At 47.0% G+C, this 18,589-nt stretch overlaps 1 long non-coding RNA gene across 1 annotated transcript; it reads right to left on the minus strand.

The window, feature by feature from the left end:
* Nucleotides 1-852: 852 nt before the first annotated feature.
* Nucleotides 853-2,812, minus strand: LOC140218365 (uncharacterized). The gene is made up of 2 exons (XR_011894642.1): nt 2,445-2,812; nt 853-1,668 (listed from the first exon to the last, which is right to left on the minus strand). It is a non-coding gene; the product is annotated as an uncharacterized lncRNA (long non-coding RNA).
* Nucleotides 2,813-18,589: the final 15,777 nt, after the last annotated feature.

Genomic DNA, 18,589 nt, shown 5'->3' on the forward strand with positions numbered 1-18,589 from the left:
AACCTGAAAACTTCTAGCGAACCTGAAAACTTCCAGCGAATCTGCATAATCCCACCGAATCTACAAATTTCGAGCAAATCCGAAAACCTCTAGGAAATCTGCAAGCCCCTCAGGCGAATCTGCAAGCCTCAAGCGAATCCGTAAGCCTCAAGCGAATCCGCCATCCTCAAGCGAATCTGCAATCCTCAAGCAAATATGCAATCCTGAAGCAAATCTGCAAACCTCTAGCAAATCTGCAATGCTCTAGCAAATCTGCAAACGTCTAGCGAATCTAATAATCTCTAGCGAATCTGAAAATCTCTAGCGAATCTGCAAACATCTAGCAAGTCTGCAAACCTCTAGCAAATCTTCAAACTTCAAGAAAATCTGCAAACTTCTAGCAAACTTGAGAACATATAGCGAACCTCACAACAAAGCTCAGAGAATAATAAGTACATAGAATAATAATAGAATAATAGAATAATAGAATAATAAGAACATACTACTTTTTCTAGCAAAATTATAAACCTGGACAACTGTGCATGCCACGCGTAACACTTGTTGTTGGGAAGTGCCTTTCTTTAGCAGATGCTGAGCAGAGCGTTCGACATGTGCTTTCAGATTTGCTAAACTTATTTTGCCGACAAGGCATTGATAGTAGTAACCTATGAAAATCCGATTTGTGTAACTGGTCTGCATCGGTACAGTGGGACCAATTTATCATGACATTATGTTACGTTCACCTTAATTAGGTGTATTCTCCGTTCTCTTTGTTTCAGTATATATATATATATATATATATATATATATATATATATATATATATAGTCACATCATGAGTGCATCGAGTGGAGCAGACGACGACACGTCGTGTGTCACTTGCTGGGCAAAAGTGAGTCCCAGCGTTTATTCAGCACTGGTTTTATACACGTTGTGAATAGGCGGGTAACGCCCTTATCACATGGGGGCGTATCGTGCCATGAACACAGAGCGCTGCATGCTGAGCAGATTAGATACAGATTACGATACATCCCCCTTCGTAACGAAAAAAAAAAAAAAAACTTAGGACAAGGAGCGCTTTTAGCTCGGGAGAACAAAAAGAAAGTTAAAGAATCACTGCACATCCAAAACTACAGCAAAGATCAGAGCACTGAATACAGTCACGGCACTTGTTGAAAGTTCGCGTCATACATTAAGCGTCGAGGTGGTCTGCGTTGTCTTGTAGTCCTTGGAGCAGCTGCTTGTTGCGGAACTGTCGGCACAATGCTCGCTGTGCTGTTTGGGTTTTGCGCCGCCTCTGGGTCGTGTTGTGTGCTGGCAGGGGCAGCGTATTCTTGAAAAACACCTTCGTCGTCGTGAGGAGGACCGCTAAGGCGAAAAGATTCTCTGGTTGGCAGCAGATGCTCGCGGTTGCGTCGCAAGAGTTGCCCGTCTTCAGTCATGACAACGTATGACCTTGGTTGACCAGACGACTGAAGAACCCGAGCCTTTCTTCTCCATGATGAGCTGTCTTTTATTCTGACCGTTTCGCCGTTGTTGAGCGGTGCGAGTGGCCCTCTTGAGTAGTCTGTTTGCTGGCGTTTGTCAACCCGCCGGCTTTGTCCGACCTGAACGGTTGGTAGAGTTGTTCGCAGCGAGCGTCCCTGTAATATTTCGGCTGGTGACCAGCCGCATTCCAGTGGAGTTGACCTGTAAGCGAGAAGACCAAGCCAAAAGTCTTGTTTAGCTTCAGTTGTTTTCTTCAAGATTCTCTTGACTACTTGTACCCCCTTTTCGGCGAGTCCGTTGGAGCGGGGAAAATACGGGCTTGAGGTCACGTGTTTGAAATCGTACACTTTTGAGAACATGGCAAATTCTCTACTGGAAAACTGAGGCCCGTTATCAGTGCATACCTCTACAGGTATGCTATATCTGGAAAATATGGCACTTGCTGCATCTACAGTAGTTTTTGCTGAAGTGTCTACGAGCTGTTGGACTTCGGGAAAATTCGATAGGGCATCATAAACACACAAGTAGGACCGACCTGCGTGGCTAAAAATGTCCATGCCGACGCGGTACCATGGTTGGTCTGGAACCGGACGCATAATCAAAGGCTCTTGCGGCAACTTGTAAGCGTACTTTTTACATACAGAACATGCCTGTGCAAACGTCTCGATATCAGTGTTCATTCCTGGCCAGAACACCAGGCGCCGTGCCCTTTCTTTGCACTTGTTAATTCCCATGTGGCCTTGATGAGTTCTGGCCAACATATCGCGCCTCATACTGGCCGGAATGACAATCTTACAGCCTTTCAAGAGAACCCCTTTTACTTCCGATAGCTCAGCGGCAAAAGGCTTGAACGGTCCTTCAATTGGTTGCCCGTTCTCCAGGTGCTTTAGCACAGCGGCGAGCTGCGTGTCCTTTCGTGTCTCGGAAGCCAGTTCTTTCCACATGGTTTCGCTGACAAGAGAATCAACCACACTTACTGCGTGCACTTCGACGTCGTCGTTGTTGTCTGCGTTATCTGCTGCGCCCTTAACGGAAGCCCTGGACAGCATGTGCGCCAGTAGGAGCTGTTTTCCTGGAACATAATGCATTAAAATGTCATAGCGTAGCAGACGCAAAAAAAATCGCTGCAGTCTTGGCGGCATGTCACCGATCGCCTTCTGTGATATGGAGATCAACGGACGATGGTCAGTCTCAACGACAACCTTCCGCCCATACATGAAATGGTGAAATTTCTCGCAGCCGAAAACTATGGCCATTGCTTCCTTTTCAATTTGTGAATAGCGTTGCTGCGTATCAGTAAGCACTCTGGAGGCGTACGCAACCGGTTTCCATGCACAGTTGTGATACTGCAGCAAGGCAGCACCGATTCCGTTTTGTGACGCGTCGCATGATAACCTGGTTTCTTTTTCAGGGTCAAAAACTGATAGCAAGGGCTGCTTGCTAAGGCTGTCGCACAGCGCTCTCCACTCTTTTTCGTGATTTGCCGACCATTCGAAAACAGTGTCTTTTTTTAGCAAGCTTCTGAGAAGCGTTGTCCTTTCTGCTAGTGTTGGCAAAAACTTTCCAAAATAGTTCACGACACCCAGCATGCGTTGAACTGCTAGTTTATCACTAGGGGGTGCCATCTGCAACATGCACTCAACATGGGATGCATTTGGACGGATTCCTTCGTTTATTACGTCGCCCAGGAATTCAATTTGTTGAACGCCAAACTCGCACTTTGCTGGATTGAACGTAAGGCCCGCACGTTCTGCCGCTTCTAGCGCTGATCTTAGACGTTGGTCGTGCTCTTGTTGGGAATTGCCCCACACGAGTATGTCATCGACATACACTCTAACGCCAGGAAGCGCGTCAAAAATTTCACTTAGGGTTTGCTGAAATACTTCGGACGCTGATGATATTCCGAAAGGCAGTCGCAAAAATCGATAGCGGCCGAAGGGTGTCGCAAAAGTGCATATCCTAGACGTCTCGTCATCTAAGGGAATTTGGTGAAACCCTGCGTTTGCATCTAGGCGAGTGAATACTCTTGCGCCGGCCAGCTCGGCCTCTATGTCTTCCCGCCTCGGCATCGCGTAGTGCTCGCGCTTGAGGCACTCATTTATTTTCCTGGGGTCCATGCAGACTCGCAGCTTCCCGTCTTTCTTTCGTACGATAACAAGGGGACTCACCCAGTCTGTTGGCTCAGTGACTTTTGCAATTATTCCGGCTTGTTCCATACGTGACAACTCCTCCCGAAGTGGCTCCTCTAAAGCCAGTGGCACTCGACGAGGTCTCTGAACCACTGGCGTGGCGTCCTTGCGAAGCACCATGTGGTATACTCGTTTGACGCAGCCGGTGCCAGTGAAAAGGTGACGAAAGCTGGCAACCACTTCTTCAGAGCTGTTTTGCGACACGCTGTTCACGCGTGAAATCAGTCCCAGGCGTTCACTCGCCTCAAGTCCTAGGATTGCTTGGCGCCCCTTTCGTGCCACGAAAAAGCTCAGCATGGCAATGCAACCATTTAAAGAGACTTCGGCCCGCATGACGCCAATGTGTTTGATTACATCTCCGCCGTAGGAGCGTAAAATCGCGCTGCTGGGGTACAGGGGCGGCTGTGGGTTCATTTTGGCGTATAATCCATAAGGCAACAAATTTGCCTGCGATCCCGTGTCAACCTTTAACTGAACTGCCACGTTCTTGATTTGGACTTCCACCGTCCAGTCATGCTTGCTGGACACATTCTTTGCGGATACGTCGAGAATCTCGAAATCGTCTTGGCCGCTTTGCAACTCGCCAACAACTGCCGTCGCTTTACAACATCTGGCAAAGTGGTTTTTCCGCTGACATCTCCGGCACGTTTTTCCAAAAGCAGGGCACCTTCTTGGGGAGTGTTTTCCGCCGCAGTTTCGGCAGTCATAACGTGTCTGTTCTCGGTTTTCGCGGCTCGTGCTAGTCCTGCTGATAGGATGCACTTGGTGTTCCTGGTTCCACATTTCCTTGTGAGTTGCTGATGCTTCAGCTGCTTTACAGGCTTGTTCTGCCTTCTGCAGGGTCAAGTTGTTGTCCCTGAGGAGCTTTTCACGTACCGTGTCGTCATTTATCCCGAACACAATTTGGTCCCTGACCATCGATTCCGCCAAAGCTCCAAAGTTGCAAGCACGTGCTTGATTCTTCAGGTCTCGTAAGAAATGCTCCACTGGTTCGCCAGCAGCTTGGATTCTTCTCCTGAACATATACCGCTCGTGAACCTCATTGGTCTGTGCAATGCAATACTCATCAAATTTTTTCACCACTGTGGCATAGTCGTCGTTCTTCTCGCCTGCTGCAAACGTGAAGGTGTTAAAGACTTCAATGGCCTCTGCGCCCGCGACGCTCAAAAGCAACGCTGTCTTCTTGGACTCAGTCCGAGGCTTTTCTGCGCCCTCTGACGCCGTGAGGAAAATTTCAAACCTTTGTTTGAAGAGCTGCCAGTTCTTGCGCAGGTCGCCTGTTGTAAGGAGCGGCTCCGGTGCTTTGAGGAAATCCATTTTCCGCCACAGGATCGCTGGTCTTCACGCGTCGTGCAGGAAGTGCATTGCCATGCGATCCCGCTTCTGACACCATGCATCGAGTGGAGCAGACGACGACACGTCGTGTGTCACTTGCTGGGCAAAAGTGAGTCCCAGCGTTTATTCAGCACTGGTTTTATACACGTTGTGAATAGGCGGGTAACGCCCTTATCACATGGGGGCGTATCGTGCCATGAACACAGAGCGCTGCATGCTGAGCAGATTAGATACAGATTACGATACAATGAGAAGCCAACAAGCACTGACACCAAGGACAACATAGGGGAAATTATTTGTGCTCAATAAATGGAATGCAGAAACGATAAATTAATGGAAAAAGTGGATGAAAAAAACAAACAACCTGCCGCCGGTGGGGACCGAACCCACAACCTTCGCATTTCCTGTGCGATGCTCTACCAGTTGAGCTTGGGTATTTATGTGTCCTAGTAGAACCCTGGGAGTGTTAGCCAGCGCCATCACACACATACCTTGGCGGCGGACGTGGAACGACCTTTTTGCAGCAGGCATCACAAGAACGTGATCTTTTTGGGTGAAGGCAACTGGTCAATAAACCCACACATGCTATCTGAAGGCATCAATGTTGCCGGATTCGAGACCCTCGTTATGTAATAACACTCCCAGGGTTCTACTAGGGCACATAAATACCCAAGAAAGTGGATGGGGAAACAGCGCCGCGGTAGCTCAATTGGTAGAGAATCGCACGTGAAATGCGAAGATTGTGGCTTGGTTCCCACCTGCAGCAAGTTGTTTGTTTTTCATCCACTTTAATTTCCATTCATTTATCGTTTCTTCGTTCCATTTATTAAGCACAAGTAATTGCCCCTATGTTGTCCATGGTGTGAGTGTTTCTTGGCTCCTCATGATATGGCTAATAAAAATCGGGACTCTCGGTTAATCCCTTCTCTTCTCGTTTACATACATATATATATACATATATATATATTTAAGTGTGTTTTTGTGCAATTTTTTTCGTTTGCTACTTGTGTATCTTTTAAGTATGCACGCTAGAAAACAGGTGCATGTGCTTGATTCACCGTTTTAAACTTTTCTGAACGACTGTTATGTTAGACTCATACTTTTACTTGCTGTGTGCCTTCTACAGGGGCCCGACTCTCTGTCAAGTGGAAACATTTCCACTTTTTGTTCGGGCCTTCCTCCATTCTCATGGAAATAAATAGAAAATCGAAGGATGAACCGACGGTTCCTGATACCCAAGCATGTGACTTTGAAGTGTCCGTGTGCAATCCTGTGCAAGAGTGCTTGGACTGTACTTCTACGAATTGCGAATTGCAGTCTGGAAACGTCCAGCGAGTCTGAAACGTCCACCTTGCCTGAAAACTTCAAGCTAGTCTGAAACTTCAAGCTAGACTGAAAACTTCAAGCGAGTCTGAAAACTTCAAGCGAGTCTGAAATCTTCCAGCGAGTCTGAAAACTTCCAGCGAACCTGAAAACGTCCTGCGAGCCTAAAAACATCTAGAGAATCTGCATACTCCCAGCGAATCTGCAAATTTCAAGCAAGTCTGAAAACTTCTAGGAAATCTGCAAGCCTCATGCGAATCTGCAAGCCTCAAGCGAATGTGCAAGCGTCAGGCGAAAAATTTTTAATCGATAGTTCTGAATCCACCGAGACATTCATCCACCAATTCCATTATTTTCAAGGGCACATGTTGGCGCACCACCTCGCTCGCTTGCCAAAAAAAAAAGGACCCAAGGCACTGTTCTCCAGATCAATTGAGTTCCTCCAACACTCTTTTGCATTGAGGTGCTCTCCCACAAAAAGAACGCCATCACCACTGCGGCGCTTGAAACAGCCTCCTGTGTACCTTGCTGTTCCAGGAATTGCGAAGAAGGCTTGCCAGGCCACCGCGGCTCTCAAGCCGATCACACTGGAACACTTGCATTGTTTGTACGCTAACCAAATCCATATTTACATGGACGGTTCGGCCTCGGAAAGTTCGACGGGCGCCATTGTTATAACATCTAAATCGGTCGTTATCAAGTTTAAGACATTACACGTAACATCTACAGGTTCCGAACTGGCCGCTCTTCGCGGTGCGGTGCAATAGATTGAAAAAGATCCGACTAGCAAATGGGCAATACATTGTGATTCGAAAGCAGCCCTCGAAAGCTTGCGAGGTTGACGCCTTGGTAATTACGACCAGCTGGTGTCCCAAATCAGCGAAATTTGCCATTGCACTTCTGAATGAGGACATGATATAATCGTTCAGTGGCTGCTGGAACATTGTGGAATCGTTGGTAATCACCTCGCCGATGATGCTGGCCGACGTGCCCAGGATGGAGCACCGACACTCCTTATGACTTTAGCGAGAGTAGACGCTTGCAAGAGAGCTTCGCAATCTCGCGTGTACCACCACGTTGAGTTACTGACATACACCGCAGAACTGAAATTACCAGCAAACCGTTCACGACGTGACGCAACACTGCGTATCGGCTCTGGGTAGGAGTAGCATTCACTAACTCCTAAAGCTATCGTATTGCAATGGCAGACTCATCGATGTGCGCAAAGTGCAAGTGTGAAGAGGCCATCAATAGTTTTCTGCGCCATTGTTCTCACTTCGATAATCAACGTTAGACTCTCCAGTGTACCTTGAATAGACTGGACGATAGGCCATTTACAGAAGCAAAGGTCTCAGAAGCCAGGCCACACAGTTCATCAGCATAGAAGGCCATACTAGCGCTTCTTCAGTACCTGAAGGCAACAGACTTGAGTGCGCGACTGTAGACATGCTGCACCTAGCTCAGTGCTGGTGAAAGTGCGATATAGACCATTTTTTCATGGGCGCCACCATATTGCGTACGCAGTGGCACCATCTATGGCCAGTCGGCATGCTGGCCTGGGCGAGTATGTCAGGTATACGCTCAGCGCTGGTTTTTGATGTTTATTTTCGCGCTCGTGCGGTCTGTTTAGCGTGACGTCGCGTCTTCTACGTGTAAAATGGGGCTGTAGGACGTACAGAAGTGGTCTAAGTCGGCATGGCTGGACTTTCTACTGGCGTTGCGGCGGACGGAGCCCGCAGCGCGATGTGTGCGCGTGTGTTTGAGCCTACAATCACCCTCGGAGATCAATTGTGTATTTCTGAAAGTTCCAGTCACGATATGATCTTATATCGGTATTCTCCTTTACTTCTAAGCTGCGGTTTAGGAGCAATTAAACATACGCGACGATCGTGACAGCGTGGGGACCGTTCTGCTGCGGTAGAAGTTGTGCTGTTATACTTGTAAAAGTGTTCAAACTGTTAGCTGTAGATTACATTACGTGACTACTTGAATCCGTGGACATGGCTCCACTCCTGAATAAAAAAATGATTTTGTTAGTAATTACAGTATACCTTACAGTGTGAATTACACTTCTCCAGCAAAGCGACTGTTTACGAACTGCGCGTCAGAAGCAGTGGTAGGTGCTGGATTACAGATATCGTTGCTCTATATAGCGCGTGGTCCAAGCATGCGACATTAATGTTTATGCGAGGGATGTTCCAGAAATAAGGTTCCAATCAATTTTAGAAATGTTTAACATTGTTTATTCTCATAGAAATTTACATCATAGGGAAGATGAACGCCCATGTTCATCATGTTTCACGCAAGCAGTCAGGCTCTCTTGCCGGCCTGCCAGAACGACGACCACAGGCGCCCTTCTCCAACGAGGTCAGCATTCATCGTGCCTGTCTACCATCGAGCTTCACACCCTCAACACGTTCGACCTCAGCTTTGTGGTGTTTAAAACAACCTCAAGTGCGTCTTACGGTTCCAGGGATAATAAAGAAGACCGACCTGCCTGCCTTGGCCCTGAAGCAAGCAGCTCTGAATTGTTTTAACACTTTCTACTTTGATCGAGTCCACATATATACGGATGGCTCTTCCACTCACACCAGCTCCACCGGCGTAGTGGTTGTACAATCACCATCAATTAGCATCCAATACAAGATTTCTCAGTTGACAACATATTCCGGGTCGGAGCTTGTTGCCCTGGGAGGTGCCGTTGATTACATTAACTATCAACTCGCTAATCGGTGGGTAATATTCTGGGGTTCGAAGGCGGCCTTACAATGTCTTATGTCATCTCTTCGTCGTGTATCCTGTGAACAACTAGTGTCGGAGATACGAGAAATGCACCATCGTATGATAGCGAAAGGACACGACGTCGTGTTTCAGTGGCTGCCTGGCCATTGCGGTATCTCCGGCAACGACCTCGCTGACGAAGCTGCTAGGAAAACACACGAAGGAGCAACCCTTGTTTCTGTACCTTTATCGCGGACCGACGCAGCCCAACACCTAAGCAAGCTAGCACACCGTATGACGTTAGAGAAGTGGCACACACCTGAATTCACCCAAGACCGATTGCATTCCCTCGACCCCTCTATGCAACTGCGACTGTTACCAGAGCTTCCGCGAAATGAGGAAACAATGCTGTGCCGCTTACGCTTGGGCGTCGCAATCACCAATGCATATACGTTTTTAATGGGAATGGCTGATACCGCCGACTGCAATGCCTGCGGTGTCGAGGAATCTATAGAAAAACTACTGCGCTACTGCCCATCTTTTGAAAACGAAAGACGTGACCTCTGCACAGCTCCCAATCAGCTATGTAGAACACCGTTCACCTTGAGCAAGATCATGGCACCAAGGCCTCGCATATCGCAGCTACAGAAAGCCACAAAAGCGTTGCTATGATTTTCGAATGCTACCGGATTGAGTCACCGTCTGTGACCCGAACTGAGTGACCGAATGATATCCCCAGTATACTTTCTCTTCTTTTAATCTTTCTGTCCCCTTTTTCCTTTCACCAGTGTAGGGTTGCCAACCGGGCTCAGTCCTGGTTAACCTCCCTACTTTTCCTTTATCATTTGCTCTCTTTCTCTCTCTTTCTCTCTATTTTTCTTCATAATCACCATCCTTTTCTACGCATCTTGTAGACGGTGCTCCTATCTGTGTATCCCAATATCGTAGAAATCCGCCGCCAACAGGTTGAGGAAGCGTTTCCCCTCTTCTTTGACTTCATCGTCGCTGCAGAAGTGTTGGACACTCAAATGTTCCTTTAACTTGGGGAACAAGTGATAATCACTAGGCGCGGGACTGTACGGTAGGTGGGGCATGACAGTCTACCAAAGTTTATCAAAATTTCTTGGGTTTGACGGGAGACGTGAGGTCGGGCGTTGTCGTGAAGCAGCGTTACACCGGCTGCCAGTCGTCCTCACCGGCAGTTTTGAATAGCTCGCCTGAGTTTTCTTAGTGTTGCACAATAAATGTCTGAGTTGATTGTTGTCCAACGTTCCATAAGATTGATCAGCCGTATCCCCTTAGGATCCCAGAAAACACTGGCCATGACTTTGCCAGCAGAAGGAGTGTGCTTGATCTTCTTTGCGACTGGTGAGTCTGGGTGACGCAACTGTTCGGATTTTTTTTTTCGTTTCGGGAGTGAATTGAAGCACCAACGTTTCATCTCCCGTAACAATGGAGTCCAACAATCCTTTCTTCTTCACACTTTTGAAGAAACTGGCGAGCACAGTCAAGGCGTTTCTCCTTGTGGTTTGATGTCAAAAGCCGCGGTACCCATCGAGCAAAACACTTAGGATACCCCAATTTTTCAGTCAAAGCTCTTTCCACTGTACTGTAAGTACTCCCAGGAATCTGAACAAGAAGTTCACGGACGGTTATCCTCCTGTTTTGAAGCACTTCGCGTTGGAACATCTCAATAACCGCCTCCGAAGCTTACGGTCTTTCACTCCGTTCTTCATCGTGGACTTCCTTCCGGCCGGCGCTATGCTCCATGCACCACTTTCGGACGTGTTGAACGAACATACACTTGTCCCCACACACCTCTGTCAACTGGCGATGAATTTCCACGGGTGTAGTCCCTTTGGCGTGCAAAAAGCGAATTACGGAACGAATCTCGCACTTGGCGGGCTCAACATAGGGAACCTCCATATCAGACGGCTGCTGAGCCAAGAATGAGCGGCGCAGCGAAGCGCGGCCGGGGGGAAACGAGAGTGGAGGAACAGCCGCGCGCAGCAGCGTTGCCGGATTTTACCTAGCACCTTCCCGTGTGGCTGGAGCTCTTTTGGAACCTTATTTCTGGATCAACCCACGTAGATATATAAACGTTGAGCGGCATGACCATGCGAAGGTCTCACTGAGGCGTTAGCCCATATCTTTTTTTTTTGTGTGTGAGATACGATGACAACCAAATATCTTTTTTTTTTTTCAATTTTGTTCGTCCCGTTCTCTGCGACGCACTCACCCGTATTACGAAAATTTTGTCCTCGCAAGTAGCGGTCGCATTATTTTTATGCGATCCCTGTCGGATATTAAGGATATACAGGGCAAGAAAGGCAATGCCGAAGGACATAGCTTATATATGTATGATGCTGGTTCACCAACCGCAGTTAACACTGTGTTGAGCAGCGCCATCGACCTCATACGGGAGGCTAGCATAGACGTAGCATAGCAATTCAAAGACTACTAGACTTGAAATGCATGAGAACGATGCCGGTGTATCACAAATATTTGATAGCGCCTAGCGCTCAGCTGTTTCGGGTTTGCATTAGGTTGGCCGCACACGAGCATGCGCTCTTATGTTTTAGTTCCTACGCCAAGCTATCATATATTGAGCAGATATCTTATTTCCTGGCAATACACAGGAGCAAGTCCTCTTCATTGAATTGAAACCGATACACCCGAAATAGTGCACAACACTTACACCACGGCTGATGATGCACGTCACAAGTTTGTGCACCCAAGAGACATTTCCGCATATTATAGCTATCGATGCACCGAAAGGCTGCACACTGGTTCCCCGACGACCTTGTATGAACGGACATTGCGTAAATTTCACAAGTACGAGCTAAACCATCTCCAAACCATTCCGCAGCACGCCACAGCAACACTTTCAAGCAGCGCCGCGCCGGATCGCACATGCCAGAGAGGGCGAACGGCTCGCCGCGCACCCTTTCCTTCTCTCCTGATGAAAAGGTCTATAAACTCATATCTCCTCTTTCTCTCTCTTTATTTCACTACCCCCTCCCCCTCCCCAAGTGTAGGGTAGCAAGCTGGACTCAGTCTGGCTAACCTCCCTGCCTTTGCTTCCTCCTTTGTCTCTCTCTCTCTATTGCTGCATTACGCTTCCTCTTTATTTTCAGATTACCTTCGCGGGTGGTTAAGGAAGTCTTTTCTTCGTTTATGTATGGGCCGAGGTATTTAGAGCGCTTGGCTATGGGTATGACTTGCTGTTGAACTGACATCGCGTAATTACTCGTCTCTTTCATTAAAGGTAATGATTGCCGATTTCTCTGTGATAAACATAAAATCTAGAGATTTGTCGCTGCGTTTCCACAGATATTCACAAGTGTTCACAAATATCTGGCAACTATTCAGAAACATGTTGCATTGTCCTATGGTAGCACTATGTCGTCCTCATACATCAGTCCGGGGACCTTATGTTGCATGTTTTCTTTTCGCACGTAGGATAAATGACACTATTCGGCACACCATGCGACACGAAGACCAGGTTTCGTCCAGGTTAGTTATTTAAACTACTCTTGCACTAGAACTTCAGACCGGTGTTTGAGTACGGTGTCGTGCCCTTATGACGTTCAAAGGTGGCTATATCGGTCTGTATATTTCTGTACAAGAGCAGTGTGTAATACTCTTTAGTCGCAACTACTTTTATTCCTCTCAGGGGATATCGAGTGAAGGCCGGGTTTCAGACGTTACATGCCAAACTGATGCACTAGGATTCTCTGCTATCTTGCAGAGACTCAAGTGAGGGCAGGACACTATTTTGTCTGACCTAGCTGACATGCGCAACCGCCATCAACTTAAGGAACAAAAAATGCAAAGCCTTTCGAAAAGGGTGTGGTCCTTGAAGCAAAACCAGCCTTTAGCAATTTCCAGCGGGTGGACTCGTTGTACCGTGACTGAGGAAATAACGGCACTAAATGCTTGCGCCTACGACGTGCAGAATATAGTTATAAGGAATAATCTCCTCTCTTCGGTTTCCGAGATAGTCCTTCTGAAACATCGACGCAAGCAGAGAAAACCGTTATCACGTTCTGTTCGAAAATGCTTGGTATTTCGCTTGATCCGCTAATGTCGACCGCGCCCACCGACTCGGTTCCTTTCGGCAGAACAAAACCGCTCAATAATAGCGTGTTTCACTCGCTTTAAGATCAGAGAAGTTATTTTATTATGTTGCTACAAGTTGAAGGCAACCAATTCTTCGGTCCGCGACGATTTCTCTCGGTAAGTTCGACAAGCTCGCCGAAAGCTCATTGTCTTCCAAAAAAATTATCAACAGAAATCAGTATCTAAACTAAGATTTGGAAAGCTATTCACTAAAGAAGTTACTACATTTCTGACCCAATTTCTCATCCTGTGGTTCAACAACAACAACATCATCAACAACAGCTACAACCTAGTCGACAAAGGAGGCACGGATTTTCTCCAGCCTTATAGTCAACCTCCTTGCAGCAATTTAAGCGCGCACACGCGGAGAAACCGCACGTGGTCCTCCTGCGAGAAACACTAACCGAAAACGTCGCGCTAACCAGCTACCCGTCCGTCGCGAAGCATGAAGTAGGAAGAGTTGTCGCTGTCCTGATGAACAAGAAGCTGAGACACCTCACGCACGACCTCCAAATGACGTCGAGCAAGATCGAATACATCATGACTGAGATCATTCTCTGATCCGCCAGCAGGGGGAGCTTTTTCATCTTGAACGTCTGTAGCATCCCAAAGGACCTGAAACAGCGATTCAGGACCCTCATCTCCAAGGCGGCGCACCCTGCCAGAAACTCCCCCTTCGTCATTGCAGGCCACTTTAACGCTCCGCATCACACCTGGGGCTACCCGTACGATATCCACAAAGAGGAGGACCTTTGGAGAGAGGCGATCAACCGGGACCTGATGCTCGTCACCGACCAGCTATTCCCTACTAGATGCGGTAGATCGCCCAGCAGGAATACAACTCCAATCCTCACCTTCGTCAAAGGAGCGGCGGAAGCTAAATGGCTCAACCTCAATATGGACCTGGGCAGTGACCACCATACCCTGGCCACGGCCCTGCGGGTAGAGCAGAGTGCGCAAGTTCAGGGCCACCGACTGGGACAAGTTTCGCAAGAGGAATATGCGGAAGGCATGGAAGTGAAGCCCGATCTTGAACGCTGGACTGGACAGATCGGAAGAGATATCGCCGCCACCACCAAAGAAGTTAGCAAGGATCTCCCGGCAGAGAAGATGGATAGCAGGCTCGCCCATCTGCTCGAGGTCAATCAGTCCCTGCGATCCAGGTGTGAATGGCAGCGTCTCAACAGAAAGCGCCGAAAGAAGATTGCCGAAGTCAACAAGAAAATAGAGGAGCATTGCAAGGCCCTCTCCAGACAGCAGTGGGATGATGTGTGCCATTAGATATACGGTCAAATAGTGGAACCTCCTCAAGCACTTGCTGGACGAGACGAATACCAAGTCGAACCAATGAAGCACGGTGGCACGCATATTGCACGCAGCCAGGCAGGAATCCTCGGACGACGAAGTCCTAGGGAAGCTGGCTAACAAGTACCTATGCTGGTTTCCGGCCCGGGTGACTACCCCCTCAAGGATAACGGGGGCTCCGACAACCCGGACATGGACGCGGAGTTTGGGGTTGAGGAAGTCAAACGGGCCCTAGACGACTTAAACGGCAGATTGACCCCCGGTCCGGACAAGATCACGAACAAGGCCCTGAGGAACCTGGACAACAAATCAATAAAGTACCTGACCGAGATCATAAACCAGGCGTAGAGCAGAGGCAAAGTTCCCGGAATGTCGAAGAGGGCCACCACCATACTCATTCCCAAGCACGGCAAGCCGCCCACTCTCGTGTGTAGGCAAGGTGGCTGAGATGCAATCCACAATAGGGTACTTGAAAGACAAGGACGTCTATCCCCACAATATGATAGGCTTCAGAGCTGGTCTTTCGTCACAAGACGCCACGGGGATTATCAAGGATCAGGTCATCGATCGCAACACGAGAGACACGCGAGCCATACTTGGCCTGGACTTGGAGAAGGCCTTCGACAATGTCCTCCATTCCTTTATCTTGGGAGCGATCTCGAGCCTTCGTTTTGGCAAACACCTTCATGACTTCACGAGATATTTCCTGGCGGACAGAGAAGCCATCCTAGAAGTGGAAAACCTCGCGTCAAACTCGTTTATGCTTGGTCCTACAGGAACGCCAGAGGGGTCAGTGATATCCCCGACCCTCTTTAGCCTCGCCATGATCGGTCTATCGAGGAAACTCTCCGCGGTCGACGGCATTCACCACACGATATATACAGACGATGGTAGCGACGGATGCTTAGAGGCTGCGCTTTAAGGTCACATCGAGGTCACAGAAGACTACCTGAGACCGGCCGGCCTCCGACGCTCGCCGCGGAAATCAGAGCTACTACTATACAGGCCCAAGTGCAGGGGTCCGAAACCGAAAGGTTGGAGGCCTGTAGAAGACATCGGCATCATTCTAAGGACAAGAGAGGGCTGTCTCATCCCCAGGATGGACTCTCTCCGGTTTCTGGGTATGATGATCGAATCGAACGGCTCCAATAACCAGACGGTACTGAAGCTCACAAAGAAAACGAACAATACCATCAGGTCGATAAGGGTTACCAACCGGCAGCAAGGACTCAGCGAAGACAACCTCGTCCGGTTGTTTCATGCGTTCGTGATGTGTCACTTTACCTACGTCGCGGCCATGCACAACTGGCAGAGGCCGGAATGGGACAAGCTTAACGGGTTGATCAGAAGGGCGGTCAAGAAAACCCTCTGGCTTCCCATGTACACGAGGTCGGAGCGACTGCTTCACTTCGGCGTGCACAACACGCTAGAAGAGAGAGCGGAGTTACAGGAGACGGCGCTGTTTACCAGACTGGTTACCGCCAGTGCCGGAAGAAACATCCTGAGAGAGCTTGGAGTTTCCCCAACGGAGATCGAGACCAGTTTCTTCAGCATACCTCGAGAACACAGAGAGCGCATTACTTGAAAAATTGGCTATTTTGGCAGTCAGAATACTTCACCGTCTTTCCATGAACACCACTTGAAGGCCTTTGAAAAAAATTTGATTGATGTCTCCAAGCTCAGCTGCGCAGGAAAAATAAACTGTCACCAGAATGCTAGAAAATTTCGGCAAAAATAAATAAAGGTGTGGAAGGATTGGGGAAGTGTTAAGGAAATTTTTTCAGCTATATCAGTGGTGTTGAAAAAACGCTGGTCATTTTGGCATGGAATGACCCACTTGCAAGTGCATCTTTTGGCACAAGGTAAAGTAAGTAAAACTGCAATGTGTTAGTTTTTGCTTCTAACGCAGAAAAACGCAGAAGACCGAAATTAAATATCAAACGATAGCCCAGTTGACATATTAAAACACAAAAATATCCCAAGCTTTGAAGGCTCAGCCAATTGGCACTAAAAAGCTCTAAAGTTCTAATCTTTTGCAAAAAGTTTCGTGTTCAAGGTCGAAAAAGCAGCTTTGGTGTTTGTTCTAAAAACATGATACATTATTAGATATCTCTAGAATAGTTAAAGCAGGTTATATTTTTATTTGTAAAAAATTCTTGTTTGAATTTTCGAGTCAGCACCGGCTTTTCTCAGACGTGCGCACATATTTGCTGGCCGGCAATGCAGACGACAAAGCTGGCTTTGTCTCAGATGACAGAGAACAGATCACAGAGAAGCGGTGTTGCGGTCTACGTTTTATTGCCAAGAGATGCAAGCTCTAACTTAACGAGGCTTCCACTGTATGTGGGCCGGGTAAACCATAAAGCCATTGCACATAAAATATTAATACATGTGTACTTCGTCAGTCCTGCAGTGTTTAAAGATATGTTTCATGCAATTTACAAAAATATTTGCTCTTATGTAGCCAGTAAATTCAGAAAGAGTGCTTTGTGCTCTGCTCCCTGCAACCCAAAGACTGTCATATGACGATGCAAGTAGAAAACACCTTCATAATTGCAAGTGAAAGCCTACACGAGCATGAACGAATTCTTGTGGTGCTGCACGTTACCGCTGTTTGACAGCCTGAACTTGTTCGGCTATGAAAGTCGTATGTGCCGTGTTCAGTCTGATATGGTCAGACGTGGTTGGCAACCACTTTTTGCTTTCATGTTAAAGAACACGAGTCAGGATCGTGGCACTTGACTTCGCTTGCTTTGTATTGATAAAAAAAAGGCAGTCACAGATTGTCGACTAGCTTCTGTGGCTTATTTTATTAGCAATATCTCTTTGCTAGACGACAAGCCTTCATATATTTATGCCGTATGCGTGATCCATAAACGAAACTTCAAACAAAATAATTTTTCGCATTTAAACAATACCTTTTGTAACTTGACGTGCATAGCAGACACGTAGGGTTATGTAATGATGTATCACGTACTTTTACGCTGACCACCAACTCAATTTTTTTTTACCTTGGACACGAAGCTTTTTGCAAAAAACTTTAATTGTACAGTTTTTTTAGGCGATCGACTGATCCTCCAAGGCCTCAAATATTTTGCAGACATACTATGTCAACAAGGCTGCCATTCTATATTTATTTCGTGCCCTGTGGATTTCCCTGCGTTCTGAGAAAAAAATTTAAACTTTGCAACTTCGCAGTCACACCACTTCATCATCTTGACATGAACACCATCTGAATATCTGAGTCATACAATTTCTCTTTGAAAAGAAACGTTTATTAGTGCCTTCTAGCTCAGCTGGTCAAGACCAATCAATTTTTTTCCAAAATAGAGGAAAATTTGTGCGTAGAAAAAAAAATGGGGAGAAAGAGTGGAACTTCGACAAACACATCAAAATTTTCTCAACTATATCTGTGACTGTAAAAAAACACTGGTTGCTTTGATACGATCTGGAATGACCCAGGTGCATGTATATAACTAAAATTTCAAAAATGTTTCATTCTACCTACTTTGCATATCAAGCCAAATTGAAATGGTGCACTATAATCGAACAGTTCTTAAGAAAACTGCGTGGTTTGACATAAAACTACTACAGATACTTAAAAAATAAAATAGTAAGGAAACTATACGAAAAAATAAAGTAACTATGTAGTGAATAATCACAAAGCACAACACTTGTTAGCTGAACTGAGCCATCCATTGTGGGCTTCTCAGGAGACCAACATAATCAACATAAATAAGATTGCAATAAAAATGAGAAGGCTTACAAAGGCACAACATATGTACGCTCGTTTGAGAAATTCGAATTGGGCTCTTCAGTAGACTAACGTAACACATATAACATAAATATGTGGAGAGCTACGAAAACACAGCACCTGTTTCAGGTATGAGGTGTCCAACTTGGGCTCTTCGGAGGATTTAGGTCCCATGCGAGAGGCGAGGCCAGGGTGTTCTTTAAACGAGGCATGTTGGTACTAGGAAATTTGCGATGAGTGAAGCCTGCAAAAACAACGAAAGCCAGAATTTTTAACAACGAAGTTCCACATGAAGGAGTGTGGCATACAGTATGCCCTCGTTATAGTAACATTGATTTATGTATTTGTTTTGCTTTATTCCAACTTTTCGCAG

The sequence above is a fragment of the Dermacentor andersoni genome, chromosome 5 (genome assembly GCF_023375885.2).
Source record: "Dermacentor andersoni chromosome 5, qqDerAnde1_hic_scaffold, whole genome shotgun sequence".
NCBI lineage: Eukaryota > Metazoa > Arthropoda > Arachnida > Ixodida > Ixodidae > Dermacentor > Dermacentor andersoni.